Source organism: Diabrotica virgifera, chromosome 5, assembly GCF_917563875.1.
Source record: "Diabrotica virgifera virgifera chromosome 5, PGI_DIABVI_V3a".
In the NCBI taxonomy this organism is placed as follows: Eukaryota; Metazoa; Arthropoda; class Insecta; order Coleoptera; family Chrysomelidae; genus Diabrotica; species Diabrotica virgifera.
The window spans coordinates 150,882,641-150,909,818 of record NC_065447.1 but is presented as its reverse complement, the minus strand read 5'-3'; the positions used below and the strand labels follow the sequence as shown (position 1 = coordinate 150,909,818).

General features: G+C 33.0%; 1 protein-coding gene across 1 annotated transcript in view; it reads left to right on the top strand.

The window, feature by feature from the left end:
* The first annotated feature begins 12,565 nt into the window (after nt 1-12,565).
* LOC126885171 (probable H/ACA ribonucleoprotein complex subunit 1) overlaps nt 12,566-27,178 on the top strand; it is a 40,475-nt gene continuing 25,862 nt past the window's right edge. Inside the window, exon 1 of the mRNA XM_050651597.1 lies at nt 12,566-12,737. The gene's annotated coding sequence lies outside the window, so the exon portion shown is untranslated. The remainder of the gene's footprint in view (nt 12,738-27,178) is intronic.

Genomic DNA, 27,178 nt, shown 5'->3' with positions numbered 1-27,178 from the left:
AAAACAAAACTAGTAGCCGTGTATGGGCTCGTCTAACTCGCTGAAATTCTACACAACGTCAAGGCATGCTTTTAATCACATTTCGAATAGTTCCTTGATCTAGTTATTCCCATTCTTCCATGAGAACTTCCTCAACATGTTGTAGGTTTCTTAGTGGCTGACGATCCTTCAAGCGCTTTCCGAGTGTATTCCAAATGTTTTCAATGGGATTTAAATCTGGACTCTTCGCTGGTCACTCCATAACCTTAATATTGTGGGTAATAAAATAATTTTGCACTATTCTGGCCACGTGCGGTGTCGCATTGTCTTGCTGAAGGATAAATTCTGGACTCATATTCTCAGCAATTCGGACAACATATACAGTGTGTCCACGGATGGGGTGCCAAAGAGGAAAAACTTTTTTATTTTTAATTTTAGCGAAAAATGTCATTCTTGATAAAAAGTTTTGCTTGTTCTAAAACCCCATAAAATGAAATAAAATTTAAGTTTTCCAAAACCTGTTTAATTTTGTAGCAAATTTTATGTAAATCCGTATAAATTTTTGCACTAAGTTCGAAATGGTAACAATAATCTAACGTTGCTAAGCTACTACGTTACTTAGTAACTGTCAACTCCAATAAATAATTTGCGAATTGTCATTTTTTCGACAATATTCAGCGTTCAACAAAGAATTTATCTTGTGAACTGTCATTCTTGATAAATATTTTGCTTGTTCTAAAACCCCATAAAAAGAAAACAGTCAATTTTAATATCAATAACAAAACAATAATAAATAATAATAGGAAAACTAACAGTAAATAAAAAAACAATTATTCAACGTAGCCTCCACCAACTTCAAAACATCTCTCCACCCTATTTTTAAATTATTTGTAAGCGTTTCTTAGCATGTCTGGGGTGATTTCTCTGATGGCATTAATGATTGCTTGTTTCAAATCTTCAATATTATGATTTAGATTTCTTTCGTAAACTTTCTGCTTTAAGAAGCCCCATAGAAAGAAATCCAAAATAGTTAAATCTGGTGATCGGGGCGGAAAAAATATCGGTCCATACCAACGAACTGTCAACACTGATGGAATCGCCATAAAACGAAGTTAATGGCGCCAGGATGAGATAGAAGATAATCAGGTAAAGGAGGGAAGATAATCGGACAGTGCTAGTCAGGTAGGTTGTAGTTGTAACAAAATTTTACCTGAAAATTCTCTGTCTCTCTCATGTCTCTCTAGAAGTGCTAGAACCTCTCTCTTGTATGTTGGCGCCTATCTCGCTTCACTGTTGGAATGGGACGGGGCCATTCCATCAGTGTTGACAGTTCATTGGTCCATACCGTCCAATCCATCTTTCAGGAAAATACTAATCTAGCCATCCTCTTATCAGCAAAGTCGAATGTGACGAACAGCCATCATGTTGAAAATACATTTTACGTCTTTGCTCCAAGGGAAGTTCATCTAATTCCGGTATTAAAAAGTTGTCTAACAAATCCAAATATACCTCCTGATTTAACGTCTCCTCCAGAAAATACGGTCCGATTATTCGATCTGGTAAAACAGCACACCAAACATTTACCTTCTTATAAACTTGACTATTACGTTGAATCCTGTAATAAGGATTTTCACTAGCCCAATACCGACAATTTTGAGATGAAACGACTCCATTTGTCGTGAACGTGGACTCATCAGAAAATAGAATATTGTGGTGAAAGAAGCGGTCATTCATAAGTTTTTCACCAATGCTTGCGCAAAAGTCAAGCCTCGTGTCATGATCACAATATTTTAAGGTGTGAATAAATTTTGGTTTGAAGGGATGAACGTTGTTTTATTTGAATATTTTCTGTGACTTTTGCTAAAGCCAAGTTACGCTGCTCTTTTTCGTAAACTTAACTTTGGATTTTCCCTTACTGACTGCATAGCTAGGGCAGTAGCTGCATCATCGTCCTCATTATACATCGTTTTCGATATTTTTCTGTTTTGAACAGATCCTGTCTCATTGAATTTCTTCAACAGTTTCTTCAATCCATTCCGCGTAACTAGTACATCTGGATACTTTTCATGGAACATTTCAATCGCATGTCGATGCGAAACAGCTCCAACTCCATAACACTTTACAAGATAAATTCTTTGTTGGATGCTCAACCTGTGGCTCAACATTGTTTTGTCGAAAAATAATGACAATTCGCAAATTATTTATCGGAGTTGACAGTTACTAAGTAACATAGTAGCTTAGCAACGTTAGATTATTGTTATCATTTCGAACTTAGTGCAAAAATTTATACGGATTTACATAAAATGTGCTACAAAATTAAACAGGTTTTGGAAAACTTAAATTTTATTTCGTTTTATGGGGTTTTAGAACAAGCAAAACTTTTTATCAAGAATGACATTTTTCGCTAAAATTGAAAATAAAAAAGTTTTTCCTCTTGGGCACCCCATCCGTGGACACACTGTATGTGGTTCAAGAACTTCATTTGTGTACCGTTCTGTCGTCATCGCCCCTCGCCGAAAAAGTACTAAGTCGAAAAAGTACAAGAATGGCCATTTAAAGTTATCTCACTATATCCAAACCATAGATGATGATAGATCTTTATTTGAAATAGGCAAAACCTAATATACATAATAAATTAAAACAAAAATTACAATATGATCTTATGCTATAGGTACATAAAAAGTTATTTTTCCATAATGAAACCTCCATCAAAAGCCGGGGTTTTATGCATTGTGGAATCCAAAAAGCCCTCGCCTGGTCTTCTCCAGACTCTAACAGGTCCATAAATATGATTTAAAAGAAATCTGGACTCATCAGTAAACATCAAGTTACCCAATTGTGCCCTGGTCCAATTGATGCGTATTCTTTTGCAATAAAGCGTCTGGCTTTACGATGTGCAGGGGTCAAAGGAGATACGTACTCTAGCTGGCCTTCTTGCATTTAACCCACGTTCGTGAAACCGATTACATATATTTTGAGTACCTATTTACTCTTGTAGCCCTAGCTTCTACCTACCCATTTTGTAGCGTTCCAGCAGTACTTCGATGGCCTCTGACGGCCCATAGTTGTAAAAGTCGATCCTTTCTTGCTGTAATCGACCTCTCATCACGATGCGTTATATTATTCGGGTCGTCTAATAACTCCATACATTTCGTGTCTGGTCCAGGCTCTATTTATGGCAGCACGACTAACATTTGACTATAACCAACTATAACCAGGGCCGTCGAGAGGGATGAGCGGGCCCCGGTAAAGAGTGAAGAGCGGGCCCCTGGCAAAAAGTGAAGAGCGAAAAAAATTGTTCTTAATTTTTATATGTAGAAATAAAATTATCAATAATAAATAATAAGAAACATTTCAAATCTAAATTTTATCAAATTTTGATTTTTATAATAGTGTAATTTGTTATAATATACCTAGGTGCTTTCCGAGTTTTTTGATTGGCAAAGAGGCAAATATGTCTATAATTTTCGAAAAATCGAATGATTGTACCAAATCATCCTCAATACACAAATTTGCTAGGCCAGTTAACGGATCCTGTTTCATTGTAAATCTCATACTTATCATTTTTTATGCGAGAAAGAAAACTAAAGGATCTTTCCTTTTTAACGACTGTCACCGGTAATGTGCAAATTATTCTTAATGTAATAACGATGTTAGGAAATAATGATACCAATTTGAGATGTAATTTAATGTTTAATGTTATTAAGTAAATTTATCGGAAAAAGTTGAGATTCACCAATATTATCCTATCTGTCTTAAATGAAAAATTTGATCTATAAATTCTTCACTGATGTCTTCTTTAGAAAACTCGCGCAATGTAGGTATCACTTCTTTTCTTAATATTGTCGTCATCTTCATCTCGGAGTATCCATAAAATGTTAAATAGCGAATGAGTTTTATTTGCCGCATTAAGGCCCGGTCTTTTCATCTCCGAATAACTAGTTATCGGCACGAGTTATCGGAAAGTTTATCTGACAGATTTACATGTGTTTAGGCAATACGTAAAGTATCCTTAACAATAGTAACCTATACTTATTGTACGGTTATAGAGTATATTCCCATAGGTAAGCTGGTTAAGAGTAGATAACGATTTTTCATATGTAATTTAAAGTATTATCTGCATAAATGGCACAAAGAATATTTGCTACGAGAGGTATATGGTTCAAAATGCATACAGTATCACGACTAATAAGTTATGTTCACATACATGTAGAGTACTTACAGTTTTATTCCTTGATGACGTGTCACATCAGAGCTCTGATTGAATTCCATAATCCATTTGGTTCATTTGTAAGGCACTCACTAATACGCTAAATAAATCATCGTCGATAATACTGAGCAGATTGAATTATCTGAGCGGTATAAAACGATAGCAAAAAAAAGCCGGTAAAATGCGGCCTTTTTACGAATAGCGGGAGCGTCGATAGATTAGAGATGATTCTCGTTAGGAAGCTTTTGACGATCTGCCCCGGCGAGGGGTTCCAATGCGAGTCTCAACAATAACCTGGAGTTTCCAGAAAGGTTACATAAATACTACTTGAATTTTAAGTAATCAGTAGTACAGGGGCGTAACTAATTATTTTAGTGAGCCGTGTATAATATATTTATTGTACATATTGCCGGGGGCGACAGGCGAGAGAGATGGCCTATATCACCTCGAAGAGAGGGGATTGGCAAAGATGTGCACAACGATAAGAAATGTTTGAAGAAATTAGAGTTTATATACACAAGGGGTAACAACGATAAAATGGAGGAAAACGATAAGTTTTCCCCCTAGGGATAGATTTTAATCTTCCAGGGGAATCACAGCGATTTTCGTAATACCACGAAGAAAATCACCGTGAGTAGTGTGAATCTTGACAGTACGAACTAGACCATCCTTACCAGGCAATACATCTATTACCCTGGCAGTTGGCCATAAGAGTGGAGGAGTACCATCCTCCTTCAACAGAACCAAATCCCCGATCTTGACAGGGTCAGTAGGGTCGGTCCATTTATTTCTTTGCTGCAGGAGGCAAAGATAGTCTTTTTTCCACAATTTCCAAAATTGCTGTTGAATTTTACTAATACGCTGAAAAAGATTCAACCTATTTTCAGGTATCTCTGAAACACTTGGTTCAGGGGGCGCGGTTAAACTTCTTTGAACTAAGAAGTGAGCTGGAGATAGGAAAGCGAAGTCATTGGCGTCAGACGACATCCTAGTGATGGGTCTCGAATTTAGAATAGCCTCGATTTGGCATAATACTGTGTTAAACACTTCAAAGGTGAAGTGGGAATTTCCTATAATTCGATAGAGGTGATACTTCACACTCTTTATTCCTACCTCATGGAGGCCGAATTGATGGGGGTTGCGGGGAACACCCATCTTGAAAGTTATGGAGTTTTGAGTACAGAATTCCTTAATCTGTTCCGAATTATTTTGATTTAAGAAAAAATCATAGAATTCGCGCATTTCATTTTTTGCCCCATGGAAATTTGTGGCATTGTCGCTCCAAATAATACTGGGCGTGGATCTTCTGGCAATAAACCTTTTCAGAGTAAGAATATAGGCTTCTGCGCTTAATCCTGTGACGAGTTCGATATGAACACATTTAGTGCTCATGCAAATGAAATAGGCTACGTATGCTTTGTAAAGCGGTGCCTTCCTCAAATGTGAGGACTTAATTAAGAAGAACCCCCCATAGTCCACTGAGACGACTTGGAAGGGTCTAGTGGGGAGTACACGATCGGGATGCATATCTGCCATCTGTTGAACAGAATTGGGTGTCATGAATCGGAAACAGTTTACACACTTACGAATTAAGCGTTTAATCTGTCTTAATCCGTCAATTGGCCAGTACTTCATTTTGACATACGAAAGTACTGTTTGCGCGCCTGAATGTAATAACTTATGATGAGCTTGAGTCAAGATTAGTTCTACAACTCGACATTTAGAAGGAAGTAGAATGGGGTGTTTTTGATTATACGATATGGGGGCGTGTCGGAGACGTCCTCCCACACGAATCAGCCCATCATTATGTTGTAGGAAGGGGTTGAGTTTACGAATGGCTTTATTGGTCACGAGTTTAGCATTTTTCAATTCAAGAATCTCTTTTTTAAAGTAGATACTTTGGATATACCTGATGATCGCGTGATCAGCGATCTCCATTTCGGGTGGCGTCAATATATCCGTATCTCGTGGAGAGTTATTTATTTTCTTTTTAATATTACTGATGAATCTAAAAAGATAAGCGACAATTCTTTGAATTTTACGAAAAGAAGAAGATTTAGCGAATAGATTTTCAAAGGTGTCGTTGAGTTCGTGATTTGTTGCTATGTTTGAGACAACTAACTTCCTTAATTCAGGAAGATCATCCTGAAAATGAGGAATTTGATGAAGAGAAAAATCGATGGGATTGTCTCTAATAAAGCTAGGTCCGCATAACCAGTCTTCGGTGGTCTGGGGATTATCAAAGACATTTATCCCTCTGGAAGCGGGGTCAGCGATGTTTTCGTGACTTCTGACGAAATGGAAATCACAAGGAAAAGTTTCCAACAAGGAATTGACCTTTTGAATTCTGTTTTGTACAAAAATGTTCCAAATGTGTTTTTTAGAAAGTATCCAAGACAAGGCAATTGTAGAGTCAGCAAAGAGATGAGATGAAGATATACTCAAATTTTTCTTGAAGATGTGAAAAAGTCTATGAGCCAGAGTGACTCCCAACACTATTCCACAAAGTTCCAATTTGGGGATGGTGAGTTTATTTTTTAGCGGAGAAATTTTGTTTTTAGAAGCGATAAGCCGCGACGATACAGAAAAGTCTGAGTATGTCGCTTTGAGATACACACAAGTGCTGTATATTTTTTCCGATGCGTCGGTGAAAATAATTAATTGAACATCAACAACTTTCTTTTGTAAAAGTAAGCATCGAGGTACCTTGACCTCTTCTATAGTTTTGAATGTCGATAAGAGGTTTTGCCAATTTTTCATAATGATGGGTGAGTCAATGGGTTGATCCCAGTCCAGTTTCTGGGACCATATTTCCTGTATCAAGAGCTTAGCGTTCACAAGGACAGGGGATAACCATCCTAGCGGGTCATACAAAGTAGCAATGTAGGAGAGAATAGTACGTTTAGTAACAACATTAGCCAATTTGAAGATAGGAGTTTTAAACGAAAAGTGGTCGCGTTCTGAATCCCAGAATATGCCTAAGACTTTATCAGATCCCGTGAAGTTAAGACTGACTTCAGAGACGGGATTTAAATTGTGTTGAGACAGAAATTCTGAAGAACTGCAGTTCCACTTGTGGAGGAGGAAACCATGGGTTTCTAGCAAAGAAGTTAATTGTTCGAAAAGACAACTTAATTCATGAAGACTGTCAGCACCGCTGATCAGGTCATCCATATAGATAGATTCTTGCAGAACACTAGTAGCAAGTTCGTGGGTATGTTTGTTGTTGTCAGCGATGTGCTTGATAACTCTTTGAGCGATAAATGGGCTACTTGGGAGCCCGAAGGGTAATCTTTGAAATTGATAGCACCGTAAAGGCTGCTGAATATTGTCCCTAAAGAGAAAATTTAACAGAAATGTTTCAGTGGGACAAATGGCGATTTGTAGGAACATAGCCTTGATGTCGCCTACTAGTGCGAATTTAAACTGACGAAACTTAGCGAGAATGTCAAAAAGTTCATGTTGGACGACATAACCTTTGTCTATGACGTCACTGAGGGAGATTCCCGTAGACGATTTATTGTTTGGATCGAAAACTATACGAGTGGAAGTAGTAGAGTTGGATTTGAAAACGGGAAAGTGAGGGAGAAAGTAATTAGGTTTACCTGAGTCATTTAGCATTTTTAACGGCACTTGAATTATTTGTCCGTTATTGAGATATTCCGATATAATGTCCTGATATTTTTCCAATAAATCAGGGTTGAGTTGAAAACGTTTCTCGAGACTGAGAAAACGTCTTTTTGCCGAGAGAAACGAATTTCCCATGTCTATATCTTCGATAGGGAGTTTGAGATTGAGTGTGGACTCATATCGTCCATTGGGGAGAACATTAACATGTTTTACAAAATTAATTTCAGCGGGGTGATCATTAATGAGATCGGTGTTCTGAGGAGCGGCTTCTTCCAGCTCCCAGAATTTTTGTAAATGATCGGATAGTTCCTCGTTGGACACTACCGGCTCATTTACGGCGGAAGGAGTGTTATGAGAACAACAAGTAACGAGAGAGTTTGAATAAAATTCCAAAGCCTTTTTAGTATTTTTCGACTTAAGAGCAAAGTCTGGAACTGACCCTGATATCGTGTACCCGAGTAGAGTGCGTTGAAGAACGGGAAGACCTTTTCCCAAACGAATTATTTCAGGTTGAATGATATCGTTATACAGGTCTGCACCGAGCAGGATACCAATTGGGGATGTTACATGGAACATCGGATCACCTAATGGTATCTCTGAGGGTATGTTTAGTTTGCTCGCCGAAATAGAAATTTGAGGAAGCGGATTTGTTATCTTTGGGAGTACAGAGCACGAGATGTCAAAAGGAACGTCGTTAGCGACAGCGAAAATTGTTGTATCTACAATAGATTGAGACGAGGATGAGGTGGAGTTAATTCCATTGATCCGTAATTTTCCATCTCTAGTGGTGAGTGACAGTTCCTTTACGAGGTCAGCACTAATAAATGAAACCTGTGAGGCCGAGTCTAAAAGTGCCTTTGCGAAGACCCTCTTGCCGCTAGGAGCGACAAGATAGACCTGGAGTGTGCTTAATAACACCAAATGATTATCAAGCGAGGCTGCAGATAGAGCCATTGAATGTGGAGTCGAATTTTGAAGATTAACTTCCGTTTCAGGAGCTCTAACATGTGAGGGCCCCTGTTGTGAATTACCCTGTGTATGGGAGTTATTTGAGATAGCGGTTTTATTATGATTATTTGAGTTGTGTTGGCCAACAGCCGCGGAAGGGTTACTATGACCCGTTTTGTCGAAATGGAGCAACGTGTGATGACGAGATTTACAAACTATGCAAGAGAATTTGGATTTACACTGATCGAGCATGTGAGACCCAAGACAATTAATACAAAATTTATTTTGTTTGACAAAACTAAAACGTTCTTTAGAATTCAACTGCTTGAACTGAGGACAAGAGTAGATCGAGTGAGAGTCGTTGCAATAGGAACATTTCTTAGGACCTAAGCGAGGCGAAAGGTTACTGGTAGAAGTGTCTGAGGCTAGGTGTAAAGAGTGTCTGGAAGTAGTAGTCGATTTTGGTTTTGATTGAGATTGAATATTCTCAAGATGAACAACGCGTGTCTCGATTTCCCCTAGAAAATGGACAAAATCAGGGGTAGCTTGGCTACCACCGGATTGGAACTCAAGAGCCCTAATGGTAGGTGCGTCGAGTTTCTGAGTAGCGATATGTATGAGAAGTAAATGCAAGAGATCTGAAGGGGGCCTATTCAAGTTCAATAGGGCCTTGAAATTATTTGACATGACCGTATGAAAATTTCTTAATTGTGAGTGATTTGCGTTTCCAGAAATAGGAGGCGCATCAAGAATTTGAGAGATGAGAGTTTTGATAAGCGATTTAGAGTTGGCGTACCTTTGTGTCAGGTTATCCCGGGCTATTTTGTAATTGTCACCTGTGAGTGGGATATGCTCGAGAAGCGTCAAAGGCTCGGAAGTTAGAAAACTTTTGAGGTAAATGAGTTTTTCCAGATCACTTAATGTAGTATCAGATCCTATTATTGTATCAAAGGTCTCAATGAATGAATTGTATTCAGTAACTAAGCCACTAAATGGTTTTAACTGAATACGAGGGAGGTTTACTGTTCGTTGCCTAGCCATAGACTGTGAGGTTAGAGAAGAATTAGGGTCAAATTGGAGGGAGGGGGTAGCAGTCACATTAGAACTTTCAATGACCTCTAACCTTTCTTCCAATAGAGAAATTGTATCCAAATATTTATCAAAAACCACAGAGGAATCAGTAGAGGGGGTAGGTTCCTCGGGGATCGTCTCCAGCACATTTTGAGCATCGCGGAAAAGTCCGTAAGAATGTTTGAGTTGTGAAATTATTTCACGAATTTTATATTTGTTTAGAGAATTAAGAGTTGTGGGAACCGAATCAGCCAACTTGGTTATATCAAGTTTTGCGGTGAGCCTCTGTCGGTTATATTTTGATCGGTCAGCCATGTTGCGAGAATGTGAGATTAGATAGATTATTTGCAAATGTCTAAACCTATAAATCGATGCGAAAATGAGAGAATATGTACAATATATTATATATTACACGTTTAATAGTGTGAGATTGGCTTAATAGTATCACCCTGTATGAGCGCAGATTAGTATATGAAATGCAAAACTATAAAATTTCAAAATATATGCAATTTTCCAAAATGGGTATTTTTCAGCAAGTGTGAGACACCCTTAACAAGTATTTAAATTAATTAAATTGAAGGAAAAAACAATTATTTATTTTCTATAGTTTTCTAGAAGTGTAAAATGAGCTTAAGCGAAGCTAAATGTAGCAAAAACTTACAATTTATGCAAGAAAACAAAATTATTTTTAATAATTTTTGTAACCTGTGAACCAGGCTTAATCGGATTCAAAATTATAAATTTAATTTAAATCAAAAGGTTGAACAAACAATGTTAAAATTATAACACCCGTACTATCAGCCAAGAAATGAGTACACTTTTTGTATACTATAAACAGAAAAATATATTTACGAAAATAAAATAATGTAATATATGCAAATATTTTTTCATACAAACAAAACGACTCCTTTATTTGAACAAAGCAAGTAGTTTCTGAAATTGCACGTGTAGACCGGGCTTAACAACCTACCAGCTATTGTAGAGACGTGCTGGGTTAAATACTGAGAATTTGAGTGCAGAAAGAGAGGAATATTTTATTTTTGTGCCGGGGCGGCGTGGCTTGGAAATTTCCAAATGCAACAGAAAGACACTATAAATGAAAAACCGTTATTCTCAGAATAGAGATTATCAAAATATGCAAATACGAAGGACCTTGAGGATTTAATTAATAAATAATTAATATGATACGGCTCGATGGAACAGAAATGTTTAGGCAATACGTAAAGTATCCTTAACAATAGTAACCTATACTTATTGTACGGTTATAGAGTATATTCCCATAGGTAAGCTGGTTAAGAGTAGATAACGATTTTTCATATGTAATTTAAAGTATTATCTGCATAAATGGCACAAAGAATATTTGCTACGAGAGGTATATGGTTCAAAATGCATACAGTATCACGACTAATAAGTTATGTTCACATACATGTAGAGTACTTACAGTTTTATTCCTTGATGACGTGTCACATCAGAGCTCTGATTGAATTCCATAATCCATTTGGTTCATTTGTAAGGCACTCACTAATACGCTAAATAAATCATCGTCGATAATACTGAGCAGATTGAATTATCTGAGCGGTATAAAACGATAGCAAAAAAAAGCCGGTAAAATGCGGCCTTTTTACGAATAGCGGGAGCGTCGATAGATTAGAGATGATTCTCGTTAGGAAGCTTTTGACGATCTGCCCCGGCGAGGGGTTCCAATGCGAGTCTCAACAATAACCTGGAGTTTCCAGAAAGGTTACATAAATACTACTTGAATTTTAAGTAATCAGTAGTACAGGGGCGTAACTAATTATTTTAGTGAGCCGTGTATAATATATTTATTGTACAACATGTATACCTAATTTGCCAGATAAACTTCCCGATAACTAGTTATTCGGAGGTGAAAAGACCGGGCCTAAATCTTGATCTTAGGTAACATATTTCAGAGCGAAATATTTCGCCGGGGTCAAAATTATCAGTCGCGTCACTATATTAGGCCCAGGCAAATCATCAAAAAATCTCGCGGGCTTCGTTGCGTCGTTTGTAGAATAAAACAATAAAAGATATTTCAAAATAGAGGTAAAGGTCATATTAAATATCTATAGCAGAGTATAACAATTAAACGCATTTTGCACATACAGTGAAGAGCAAAAAAAACAGGAAAAATTATGTCTTTGGTCTGGTCGACGCCGGGCCCCGGTAAAATGTACCGGCTGTACCCCCCTCTCGGCGGGCCTGACTATAACCTCGAATTAAAGTTATTGCCATAGCAAGTTGAATCTCTGTGAGATACACTGTGCGCGTTCGGGGCCTTCCAATCACATCAAAATCCATCATTAATTCTTAACAACCTTAACGTAAATATCGACAGAAATTCAATAACGGAATAAAATATGTGATTTCAAAATGTTTTCAAGTTTTGCTTTTTTTACTAAATACAAGAAAAATGAACATAAGAAACTTATTTTTTTCTTTCATTTATAATAAAAACTGTAGGTATGTGTCCACTGGGTGGACGTACATTTTTAGGTTCCTGCCTAATGAAATAAACAATTTACATTAAATTAAGTTAGTGGCTCCTTTTTCGTTTTGATCAGTGTATTATTTGTGAAAACCCAAAACAATCGTTCCCACTGTTGTTAATATGTTAATTTATAGATAGTTTCCCATTTTATAGAATTAATATTACAAAAGAAGAAGAAAATAGATTACAAAAGAAGAAGAAAATTAAAATACATTTTGACATTGACAATTTGACGTATTGACAATTGACAAGCGGTGCGAGAACAAAAATTTGAAAATATTGGAATATTGGAGTAAATTTAGACAATTAAAAGAAAAATATATTTATTAAATTGCTGAGGCTACATAGAAATATATAAGTACACAATAAGAGCATACATTTGTTATAGAGGTAAGTCATACATTAAGTCCATATCAATATTAAGTGAAAAATCAGGTTATGTTTTAAACACACGTGTTTGGGGTATAAATTTGTAAAATAAACAATAATTACATTTTTCCACACAGTTATTGTCGTTTTACTTTTTCTTTTAATTAAAATGTCGCATTAATGTGTTATTGATCTAAATTTGTGCATTCTCTATACATAAATTGAGTTTTAACACACATTTTATTCATGCACACATGTACCAGAGACACAGCGTCGGCCTAATGTGAAAAAGGCACACGCACAAGTCCAAAATACCAAATACCTGATTTTTTTTTTTTTTTATTTATTTATTTAGTACCCAAATAACAGTACTGGACCAATTACAATCTGGGTTAGTGTATTAAGCGTATTAGTAAATTTACCGTTTACAGATCATAAACATAACAACAAAACAGTATAAAATACATAGACTGCATAAACGCCGTTTATATGTAAGTGTGTGAAAAAACTCAAAATGAGAAAAACACACTCACATACGAACAACGACGAACAAAAACTTATAAAGTAATTAAAGAAAAACAGAAAATACATAGTATGTAAAACAATTAAATACAAAAATACAGAATAAATATATAATATAACAGCAAGATGCTAAAAAGTGACTGGTTGCAACCTAATATCGTTAGCAGTATTCTTAATGATGCGTAAATTAGAATTGAAGATGTCAAAGAGATCAGAGTTCGCATTGTAGTGAGCTTGCATTTGTACTAGAGGTGACTGCACCAAAATATTTGATCTGGCTCTGTTAACATAAAACGTTTGTGAAGTACGAGAAGCAACACGTGGTACGTGGAGATTAAGAAGTTGCAATAACTCAGGAGTATTTACTTGATTGTTAATAATTTTAAATAAAAAGCATAAAGATTGAGTTATTCTACGACGCTGAAGACTTTGCATCTTAAATTTATCGAGAAGTAGCTCTTCAGAAAATCCCCTAGCAGGATAAATGCCAGTGGATTTAAAGTGCATACTTTTTAAAAACCGCCTCTGTACTGATTCCAAAACAGTTGTGTGATTTTGATAAATTGGAGACCAAACTATCGATGCATAATCGAGTTTGGGGAGAACAAGAGATGGGGAGATTTTACAGGAGAAACAAAAAACTAACCGTGAAACCGTGCATAACTCCTCTTGTATACAACTAAACATAATGTCAAAATTACACAAGTCCATAAACAATTTAAATTCACGCTTTTAATAATCAATTTTCTTAAAGATTGAACAATATATTGTGTCACTTTAACCTGTACCCTGTAGGTACTGACCCGTTTACAATGAAAATACTTTTCACTGTAATAAACATCAGAAAAACACTGATTGGTTTGGCCACTAACAAGAGCGGACTTGTGGGATTTGTGCAGATTTCATATGGTTTTTAATATTATTGGACTTATGCAGATTTAATTTTCACAATTTTAGCCAAGTCTAGTAAACTAAACTACATTATGTCAACATGGTGTTATTTTGAATAAGTTCCTTTAATCCACTTATTTTTATTTTATTGGAGTATACAAATTGGTTATATATTACCATTAAAATATGTCTTTCAAACAATTATGGGATATAAACCCCCCTCTGTGGCTCAGTGGTAGGAGCGCCTACCTTTGGATCAAAAGGTCCGAATGGTAGTGAGTTCAAATCTCACCAGGGTCAGGAATTTTTCGTTTATTATAAATTAATAAATGAAAATAGTTTCTGTCCTTGTGGGATCAGTACTCACAGGAGGGACCCCAGACGTTCGGATACAATTGGCGCCTTTTTGCAAAATAACAAGACACTTACTCAACACACACACTACACATGACACTGGGTACCTAACAGCAAAAATTCAACGTACCTACCATGCCAATGGCCATTAGTTGTCGAGGCATTAGCTAAATAAAAAAAAAATTATGGGATATATCAGATTTTTATAACATTCTAAGTGCTCTGAACTGTGTTACAAACTTGAATTAACCCTAGTTGCTTGAAATGACATAGTGTAGAGTAGTTTACCTGCGTGGTGACAATATTTTATAATTATTATAATATACCAATAAAATTTACATAACAGGAAATTTGTTATGACTATTTTCAAGATATATCGCCGGTATACTGCGAAAACCAGGTAAATGTCGAAATACCGAAATCGAGAAAAAACGTTTTTAAAGTTTATTGCTTTATTTTGAATTAGGCGGACCAGTTGTGTTTGATATTTGATATGCTAATGAAAGATGCATATATCAGAAATAATATTCTATCATTAGTTTGAAAAAAAATGAAGAGACCTAGCTGATTAAACCTAAATTTAAGATCAAGGTGCGATCACTTACCTAGTGTTACCTGTAAATTAAAATAAATCACACTGTATTAAAGACACTTATCACCTTTTTACTGAATATGGTAGATATACAGCAGTAGAAATATATTGTTTTCCAGCAAATATATATGTGTGCTTAGTTGGTTTTACATGCAACAGAACTTTGATTTTATGGAAGTAAGTAGCGATATATTGTTTTATTTGAAAATGAAAAGTTGGTTAGGTGTAACTTATTTGTTTATTATATAAATTATCTACTGAATGGTAAATCGTATCATTTATTGAGTTTTACCTGTATGTAGAACGTAAAAAGCTGAGAATTTTGGTATACCTACTTAACTCAATATTTTAAAATTTGTCATTTATCTGGTTTTCGCAGTATACCGTCGATATTATATTTGAAATTGTTTCTACAAATAAAACAAAAACTTCTAGCTTATTAAATATTAACCCTCTAGCTGTTGAGTGAGGCCTGTCACTCTACTCCCATGTGAAAGTATGACATAAACTTTGTAATTTTTTATTGATAAAAGTGAAACTCTACATGTATACCTTTGCTAATCATAAAAATATAATTTCTCTAGAAATCTTCAAAAACTACAGATACTGTAGAACCTGCTTATTGGAATAGCCTCTGTGCCAAGCAATATTCCTATAACCGGGAAATTCCAATAACTGATCATAGGTGGCTAGTAAAAACGTTTTGGGACCTAAAATTTCTATTCCTTAAACCAGGATATTCCTGTAACTGGTAGTCTAATAAGCAGGCTCGACTATACATGAAACTTAAGAGCACACATTAGCGATCAAACAGGTAGCAACAAATGTGGTCCAAGATTGCGAAAGTTCTGCGAACTTTCAAAAGTGAGGCAACAGTGTGTCAGTAATTCGACACTGACAGTGATGTTTATACTATCAAAAACAATCATTTTTGTACACATAGGCGCGAAATGTTGCCAAGTCAGTGACGTTCGATTTCTTGTTATAAAAAAATCGATTTTTAGTAGTTCCAATGTGACACAAAAGCTAGACACGGGATAAAAAAATATATTTGAAGAAAGTGTATTTTTTTGTCTTTCTTAATGGCGGTACAGGCTCCTTTTTTCAAAATTTTATTTAGTTATAAAGTAATTTCCACATACTAACATATTTCTGAAATTGGGCTCTGTACTGCCATTCTTTATTATATTACGAATATGTGTGCCAAATATCTCGACAAAATATTCAAAATTAGAGCCGCAATCTTGGAACACGTTTGTTGCTACCTGTTGATCGCTACTGTTTGCTTTTAAGTAAGTATAACACATATTTTTTTAATATGTGCCATCTATATACATTTGACAGAATATTACCTCTGTAGTTGCCCTAAATGTAGTAGTACAGTATGTTACATTGTACATTTAGCATTTAGTTGCACAGACACACAAAGACATCCATCAAAGTAAATCCCATTATAAGGGGATATTAGGAGAAAACTTAGATATGTTTGTAAATTCTGTAAGTGTTGGCTATGTATGTATTGTGTATAACAGTATGCTGCAGTGAAGGTGCTTACCTACCGAATTACCAATATTTTCTGTCTGGACTTTTAACATTGTTGTTTGTTAATTATTATAATGTTAAAGTAGGGGTCGATTATTCGAACGTTGATCAACCGATCAACTGCTTATCCGAACTCCTGACTTGTAGTGTAAAAATTTGATTGAAAATGCCTAAACGTAAGCGTATTATCCTTTCTATGAAAAATAAACTTGAGATTAACAAACGGTTAGAGGGAGATGAATCTGCAAACAATTTATCCAATGAATACAAACTTGGTAGGCTGGTAAGACGGATAAAAAAACAACAGACGATAAAGAGATAAGTAACTTTATGTTCCGGCTTAATTCTTCTGATGGGTCCACAGATCGTAATACGATAAAACATGCCTTAAACACGAATATACAGGGTGCGAGAAAGTATGGAAACATGGTAATTTCTCGGAAACTGCTAAAACGATTTTTATAGGTTTTGGTAAATAGGGTCTTCTAATGCGGCTGATAATCTAGTGGTAATTGCATTGTTGTCAAATCTTCCGTTGTTCTGGAAATCTAGTGAATTTTCTTATTTCCAATGGAACACCCTGTATATTTTTTTTGCGTTTTAAAGTCCTTAAAAGGTACTAGTACACTTTAGAAGACCAAAAATAAGCATATTTTCAAGATTTTTTTCTCAGAACCTTTATTAGAAATGAACATAAAACTTTTTACATATTAATATATAACTCTTGGAGAATACAAAAAATATATCTTTTTTCATTTATGCACGTACACTAATATTGTAGAGGGCGCTAAAGTCGAGGCCTCGAAAAAAGTAGTTCCGATGGCGGACAGGTAATCTCAGGATTGGGATCTCTGAAACAAAAAATCGTACGGCATTTGAAAAAAGAAGGAAATTTGAAAAAATTTTGTGAAAAATCACCCGTTTTTTTTCAGTTTTCCATTGTTAAAAAATATTTATTTTTTATTTTTTGTCAAATTGTGGTAAATTGTCACGTCCTTCCTTTTTCAAATGCAGTACAATTTTTTTGTTTCAGATATCCCAATCCTGATTGGTCCGCCATCTCTGGTCCGTGAATTAACTGTCCACCATCATTTTTCGAGGCCTCGACTTTTGCGCCCTCTGCAATATTACTGTACGTGCATAAATGAAAAAATATATATTTTTTGTACTCTCTAAGAGTTAGATATTAATATGTAAAAAGTTTTATGTTCATTTGTAATAAAGGTTCTAAGAAAAAAATTCTTGAAAAAGATGATTATTTTTGGTCTTCTAAAATCTAAAGTGTACTAGTACCTTAAGAAATACTGATTCTTGTTTATGTTATATTCCCTATACCTAAATGCCATAATTTCGAAGATATTGTTACATTTACTACAAAAAAAAATTAAACAATTTATAAAAATCAGTTTTTTTTGGTCCGGATAGACATTATTTTAGATTCTATGGATCATTGGGAACAAAAAAAGTCTTTTGTAATTTTTCTCTAAAGTTAATGGTTTCCGAGTTATAAACAATTTAAAACTGAAAAAAATAAAAAATGACGATTTCTACCAGCTACGTATAAGAGTTTTTATACGTTTTATTCTAAAACATTGTTTTTTTAATTATTGTTAAGAGGATGGGTACATATTTTCGGCTGCAATGCTATTCAAATGGGGATTCATTTTTTTCAAATCCTGAGAAAACTAATAAGTATTTTTGAAAAATTTAAAGGCAGAATGAAAGATTACGTTATTAGCGAGGGCCGAAAGTCCCTGAGAACTTCTATAATGTTTATTTTAGTAAGTTACAGGGGTGAAAAACTAAGAGAAAATTTAGTGTGATTTTTAATTTCAAATATCTCATTCAAAATAAACTTTTTATTTATTCTAAGGGACTTTCGGCCCTCGGTAATAATTTAGTCTTTCATTCTGCTTTTAAATTTTTCAAAAATATTTATTGGTTTTTTCGGGATTTGAAAAAAATTAACACAATGTCCGTGTTAATATTTTCCAAATCTATCTTTGTCAGATAGATATATTAATATAATGTCAGTCAGACAGTGACAATCATGCCGTGACAATTTTAAATATTTGACATGGCATGGGGAATATTTTGAGTTATTGATTAAATAATATTAATATATAGTGTATTAGATAAATAATTGATATAAGACGTGAACTTAATAAAAAGGTATTTATTGTGTATTATTTGTGGAAGACCCAAGCAGAGAATACATCAGAATAATATATTCTGTGATCCAAATCAAAGTATTTTGTTGTTAAAGATGTTCAAAATTGTAAGTGTTCCATAGTAACAATATATTATTAAAAAATCACTTCAACACTTTTCCTCTTCTTTTCTCTATTGAGTATTAGTTTTCTTTGTACATATAAATTATTATTATTACAATCACTGAATACATAGTTAGTGAAACAATTATCACATTTATTAACTTAATTAATAATTTGCAATTACATATACAAATATAACAGTTATCCAAGAACATTCAAAAGCCATCTCTTTAAGTTAATGACATTTTCAAGTAGAATGACATTCTAGTAATGTTTACATGTTCATACCAGTGTGACTTTTAATACACGTAATTTGCCGTGTAAAGACAGAAAAAGTAGGGATAGCCGTAAAATATTTGCGAATTACGTACCGATAGCCTTAATGAAGCGCATCTGATCACTTACTTCATCATTGTCAATTAGTACAGACGTTTGAAAGTAGCTCAGTGTTATATTTCAATTTTAGTTTTGTATTAACTGCCTTTTGAACTTAAAGTGTGATATTAGTGCAAATTATAGTATAAAGTGAAAATAAGAATAAAAAATTACAAGCGGAAGAGGCTGTAAGTAAAAAATTTTTTGAAAATTAAATTATATTAAAAACTGACAACCTATAATATTTAACAATTGTCAAATAAAAACATTTGGCTAGAGATAGGAGTAAACATTTTGGAACTGTAGAGGTGGACGTTACTCCTTACGGTATAATAATAAAATAATAGCTGATAAAACTAAAATGCAAGTCAATATTCCGCCAGAACCACCTGACAGGGGAAAAAATTCTATGATGTCAACAAATGAAAATGATAAGGTCATAAAAAATCTGTACACAAATAATGATAACGGACCTTTTTACGTATATATCGAAAATAAAAACGGTAATTTTGGAAAATTGCACCGAATGGGGACAGCCAGAATAATATTAAAGACAGTGCCGGAGGTACAAAATAATATTACATTAATAACAGTAATTGGTAGGAATAAAGTAAAAGTCGAACTTAATTCTTTTGAAAGTGCAAATAAATTAATAATTTCCGAAAAGTTAGCAGCAAAGGAGTATAATGTTTACTTACCAACATTCCTTATACAAAAAAAGGGAGTAATTAAGTTAGTTGATAAAGACCTGGATGAGAAAGAATTAATTAATATAATTCAACCTAGATATGGATATAAATTTGAGGTAGTTAATGTAAAAAGAATTAATAGAAGAGTTAAGAATTCAGATGGAAATATAGAGTATATCCCTACATCTACCATAATAGTATCTTTTAAGGGTCAAACGATACCTCAGCAGGTAATTATAGAAAAAATGATATATGAAGTCGAAGCATATATCCCCAGATTAGTTCAGTGTTTGAAATGTTTGAGATTTGGACATGTAAGTTCCCAGTGTAGAGGAAAAGATAGATGCAAATATTGTAGTGAAGAACATGAGAGTAATAATTGTACCGACAAAAAAGATATAAAATGTGCACTTTGTAGCGGTAATCATATGGCAACCGATATGACGGCACGTTGTCCAGAAAGGGAAAAGCAAAAAGATATTAAAAATATAATGAACTCAGAAAAACTATCTTACTATGAAGCCAACCTCAAATACAAAAAAAAAACTTTTCTACAGTGGTTAAAAACAATCCAGCAACTACCTCGAGTTATTATACAATAGCAAAACGGAAGAGGACTGGAAGTATTAGTTCAAATACGAAAGATACGGCAACAATGGAGCAGCATAAACAAATATTACGTAATCCCAAGTCACAACCGGTTTTTTCAAACTACCATAATATACCTGATTATCACAATAGTGATAATTTACAAATGGACAGTAAAAATTTTTGTGAAAATATATTAGATTTTATAAAAACTAAATTATATCAATTAAGTTATACTATGGACATAGAAACATTAGCAGCTTTAAAAAATAATATAGAGAAAGTAATAAATAACACTAATTGCTAATATTAATATATTGCAATGGAACGGTAGGTCTGTTTTAGCAAACAAAGGTACTTTAGAAAGGTATCTTTTTGATAAAAATATTTCTATTTGTTTTTTATCGGAAACTTGGTTTAAAAGAAATATGACTATTCATTTTTCAGGATATAATATATATAGAGAAGACAGACATGATGGATATGGAGGAGTGGCCTTGCTGCTTAAAAGCAGTTTGGCTGTTTCTCCAACTCCATTATATCATAAAATAAATAATGTAATGACTGGATAAATATATGTTAAACCTGGATTAAGTATTTCACAGAATGATTGGAAAAATTTTTTTGGTAGTTTGAAAAAACCATTTTTGGTAGGTGGTGATTTTAATTGTCATAACGTTGCTTGGGGTTGTAGTACTACGGATCGTTTGGGGAAAAATTTATTAGAGGCCATTGATGAATGTAATTTAATATATTTAAATAATGGTAAAGAAACTATTTTGTCTAGACAGGGAAGTATTAATAAGTCGGCAATAGATATTACTATTTCTACAGCCGATGTTGCTCATTTATTTGACTGGGACGTGGATGATACATTAGGTTCAAATCATTATGTAATTTTAATGAAGATAAATTTGAATTATGACTTTAATAATATTAATTATACTAGAAAAAAAATGGAATATAGAGAATGCAGATTGGACGCTTTTTTCTTCTCTTATGGAACAATATGCTGAAATTAATAAAAATAATAATGACTACCATACCTTTATTGAAGAATTTAAAAAATGTATTAAAATTACTGTTCCAGAGAAGAAAAAATCGTTTCACGCAAAATTTAATAAGAATTGGTGGAATCCAGAGTGTAGTAGGGCAATAAAGCAACAACAATTAGCACTTAAACAGTATAAAAGACAAGGAACAATTGAAAATTACATTAACTACAACAAATGCACAGCTATTACTAAAAAAATAATAAAACAAAGTAAAAGAAAAGCGTGGAGAGAATTTTGTGTCTCTTTAAATAGAAACACAAATATTAAAACCATTTGGAGTCAAATACGAATGTTAAATAACGCCTATAAACCACCCATAATTTCAGTTATGGAAGGAGATTGGATAACAAATTTTTTTAATAAAATTTGTCAACCGGGTCCTGCTCAAAATATCATATATTCGACTAATGTAGAAGAACATTATTTAGTAAAATCATTTACTATGAATGAATTAGAAGCGAGTATAAAAATAAACAAAAACACAGCTCCAGGACTTGATGATGTTCAATATATCATGATAAGTAAATTGGGAGAAGAGGCTAAGAATATGCTACTGGCAATTTACAATAAAATATGGAATACCGAATGTTATCCATAAAGTTGGAGAGAGTTTATAGTTTTACCCTTTCTAAAACCATACAAAAATCCAGAAATGCAAGAATCATATCGAGGAATCTCGTTAGGATCTTGTATTAGTAAAACATTTGAAAGAATGGTAAAGTGGAGATTAGAGAAATGGTTAGAATCTAATGAAAAAATACCGGCTTCACAATTCGGATTTAGAAGAGGATATTCTACCACAGAAAACATAGGTCATCTAGTAACAGATATTAATCTTAGTTTTACTGAAAATAAGTCTGTTACAGCTTTATTTATGGACATAGAAGGAGCATACGATAATGTCAATCTTAGTATTCTATATAACAAAATGTCACTAATTGGTCTTCCGGAAAGTTTTAATAAAAAAATAATTAAGATGTATTCCAACAGAAAAATATTCCTAAACATTAACAATAACCTGTTAGGACCTCAAATTGCTAGAGATGGATTACCACAAGGAGGCATATTAAGTCCAGTATTGTAGGGGAGAGTTGGACAAAACCGGGTACCACTCCAAAAACCGTCTGTATCTTTTGCTATGTGAGAGTAGCAAATGTTTGCTGCAGATTGAAATATTCTCAAATGACTTAAGTTTGATATGCCAATGTCAATTTTTAAGAATATTCTTAGATTTTTAATTTTTTTATTTTTATGGCAATATTGCAAAATACCCGGTTTTGTCCAACCGGTATGATAAAACCGGGTAGTAACTTAATTACCATGTACAAAGACTAATAGACAGAAAATAAAATATTTATTAAAAGTATGTGAACAAAAATCGAAAATCTATTAACAGAAGTCACAAATAAAAACTTCATCTACATCATCATAGGCACTACAGGCGTCATAAGCCCATTTGGTGCAAGACACACATTTTATGCAGCCTTTCTTCGCATTATAATTTGAAAATAGTTAATTGTAATATAGACACGAATCGTCATTATTATCTTCTTCCTCCAAACTCTCCAAAATTTTGTTTTTGGTGCAGCCCTTTTTACCACGTTTTTTCTTTTTTTTTTGTCCAGTTCATTTAGTTTTAATTTTTTTTACGACTGGAGATTTTTTTTAACTTTACCTACTAGCTTTTTTACTAGCTTCTTTAACAGAAGAAGCCACATGTTGTAGTTAACTAAAAGCAAAGAAACCACTGCAGAAACTGGAAGTCACAACAGGTCTGATAAAATCGGGTACCCGGTTTTATCGATTTTCGGACTACCCGGTTTTGTCAAACTCGTAAACAAGACATTAAATGTTATTTAAAATTTTAAGTTATGAAATAATATTCAAAATTTTTGGCCAAATTAAAGGTAATATACTAGGTTACATGTATTAAATTTTGAAATGGCCATTAGTTATTTATTAGAGGAGAAAACAGCTATAAACTTACCTTAAAAATCGAGTTTCCTGCATCAAAAAACAGGTGAGGTCTTACTGCTCCGGCACAGATTACTCAAATGAAGTAGAAATAAATACACACGACTGTTAGTGGTAAAGGGACACTAATTTTAACATTGTCTAATAGATAGCAGCAGACCGTTAGAAGAATTAAGGGGTACCCGATTTTATCAACCTACCCGGTTTTGTCCAACTCTCCCGTACCTTATATATACACATGATTTAGAAAAAACAGCAAAATTTTCAAAAATTATACAATTTGCAGACGATGTGGTAATTTATCAAGATCAAACTGAAATTAATCAAGGAATCAAAAATATCAATGATAACTACATAACAATTAGTAACTGGGCATTTAAAAATGGACTTACATTATCTAAAGATAAAACTCAAGCCTGTATATTTACTAGACAAAGGAAAAATGTCCCAGTAGAAATAAAATTAAATAGTATAAATTTTCCGGTACAAAAATCTGTAAAACACCTCGGTGTCATTTTGGATCAAAAACTTCTATGGAAAGAACAAATAGAAAATATAATTAGGAAAACAGAAAAAGGAGTAAATATCTTACGAGCAGTTTCACATTCCACATGGGGAGCAGATCCCAATCTCTCTCTTTTGATCTATAGAGCTTATATAAGAGCAATAATAGATTATGGATCAGTATTTTATGCGGACGCAGCCATATGTACAAAAAATTGAAGTCGTGAACAAATGTTTAAGACTGTGTTTAGGCGCTCTAAAGTCTACTCCAATAAATAATTTATTTATAGAGTGTTCTGAAATGCCTATGACAATAAGAAGATGCAAACTAGGCAGTCAATTTTTAATTAAATTACGTCATAAAGAATCCAATATAATTGAAAAAATTCATCGATTGTCAATACAAGATATAATGAATAAATACTGGCAAAAAAAGAAATCACCTTGTACTGCAGAATGCTATAGGCAATTGGCTAAGTACAAGGAAAATATTCACACTACATCAATAAACCTAAGCTATACCTATAAATTCGAAGAAACGATGAAAATAGGTATAAATTTCCTTCGAGATTATTCCAAATATCCAGATCAAATAAGAAATCTAATGTTTGAAACAGATATAAAAGAATTAGTACCAAATTCATATCAAATTTACACCGACGCATCAAAAAACAAGGAGGGAACAGCCTGTGCAATATATGATCCACAAGATAAGTATAAAAAAATGGTAAAATTAAATATAAACACAAACATATATTCGGCGGAGTTAATAGGTATACTAGAAGCCTTGAAGTATTGTCAACATATTGTCACAAATTCAGAAATTGTTATAATAAGTGACAGTAAAAGCGCTTTGTCAAAAATAAAGCACCTGAAGATAACTTCCAAAGTAAATTATATTATTTTGGAAATAATCAAAAATATTAACAAATTAAATACAGATTTAAAAAAAAAATACGGTTAGTGTGGGTCAAAGGACACAGCGGAATTATGGGTAATGAACTGGTGGATTCCTTAGCTAAGCAGGCTCTAAAAGAAGGGACATATATTGACTACAAATATACACCTAAAGAAATTAAAAATATTAGCACTAATATATATAAAATAATCTGGAGCAAAGAATTTGAGGAAATTAAAAAAGGTATGTACATACTATAAAGAAATTCAATGTACAATACCATCAAGACCATGGTTTGCAATGACAACTCTTCCAAAATACGCAGGGAGACAAATATGCCGGTTAAGATTTAACCATGCATTGATTCCAACATAATTATCGACATAAAATTCATTTAAGAGACAATCCATATTGTCAATGTGGAGAAATAGGTGATGCTGAACATATGATTTTAAATTGCCCTCTAATACAAATAAATATAAATATGTTTATAAGTAAATTATACATTTGTAAAAACATAACACACCCAATAAATTTAACATATATACAGGGTGCGTCAAACCTCTGGTTTTCTTTGATTACAGCTAAACTATGAGATATACAAAAAAATATTTATAACAAAACTAATGTGTATCAAAAACGTCTATAGTTTAAAATTATTTTCGATTATACAGGGTGAGTCAGAACGACGGTATGAACCAAAGTTGCATTTTTTTAAATGGAAGACCCTATATATTAAATCATTTTTGAATATACTATTTAAAAATATGAAAAATTTGTATAAGGTCTTATAGGCCTAAAGTTAATCATTTTCGAAATATTTACATTTTTATTGAGAAAAATGGTAATATTTATAGGGTTGTGGATTATGTTTTCAAGGTAATAAGAATTTAAGTAATATGTCAAAGTTTTTATAATATAGTGTTATTTTTAAATAATTTAATATCTTTTACTTTTAGCCATAAAATATACAGTGAAATCACTATTTGCAAATACAAAATTTTCTCATTTTTTTAAAATGGGACACCCTGTATATTAGTTTTGCATTTTGTAGTAAATATTACAACCTTTCTTTTGGTATAAGGTTGTATGTACCTAGCGTGTTTAGTTTTGTAGATATTTTAAAAAAACTATAGATATTACGTTTTTGCGGATTTTTTATTAAAAAATATTTTACAAAAAAAAATAATTATAATCTGGTTTTAGAAACATGCACTAAAATATCAAATATGAAAATAAAAACGTAATTAAAGATTAAAATAAATCGTATGCTAGTACAATAACTTTAACTTTTTAATAAGTTTAATAACTTTAAATTATTTTACAAAAAATATTTTACCATACTAATGTTTGCATAAATTAGTAACTAAATTAAATAAACAACCAAATTTTAAATCTATTCTAGTAATTTTTCTACCACAGCAACTTTCATGTACCAAATTTATTGTTAGGTATATTGTATTTACGAGTAAGATCAGTTAATATTTTTTTAATTTACCTACATCTTGAGAACGTATAAAGTATGCTTTGAAACAAATGAACGTTATAGAAGTATATTAAGAAGTAAATAGTATCTATGTACCTACTCGTGTCACAAAATCTGGTAATAATTTCTAATGGTTTCGCCCAAAACAAATGTCATACCCAAATGTTCAGTTGAAAAATTAAAATTTAAAATATAAGAAATTGTTACAAAAATTTCAACTACAAATGTATTACCACCTTTTGTGACACCAGTGAATACTACTTTTATTAATAAATAATTTGGCTGATACATTTAACATTAATTTGTTTCAAAGCATACTTTATATTATTATGTTCCCAAGATGTAAGTAAATTTAAAAGGTAAATTAAAGGTTTAACTGATCTTACTCGTAAATACAATATAACTAACAATTAATTTGGTACAGGAAAGTTGCTGTGGTATACAAATTACTAAGGAAGATTTAAAATTTGGTTGTTTATTTAATTTAGTAACTAATTTATACATTCATAAGTATGGTAAAATATTTTTTGTAAAATAATTTATGTAGAATAAGTTATTAAATTCAATTGAATTGTACTAGCATACGATTTATTTTAATCTTTAATTACGTTTTTATTTTCATATTTGATATTTTAGTGCATGTGTAATATCTATAATTTTTTTAAAAATATCTACAAAACTAAACATGCTAGGTACATACAACCTTATACCAAAAGAAA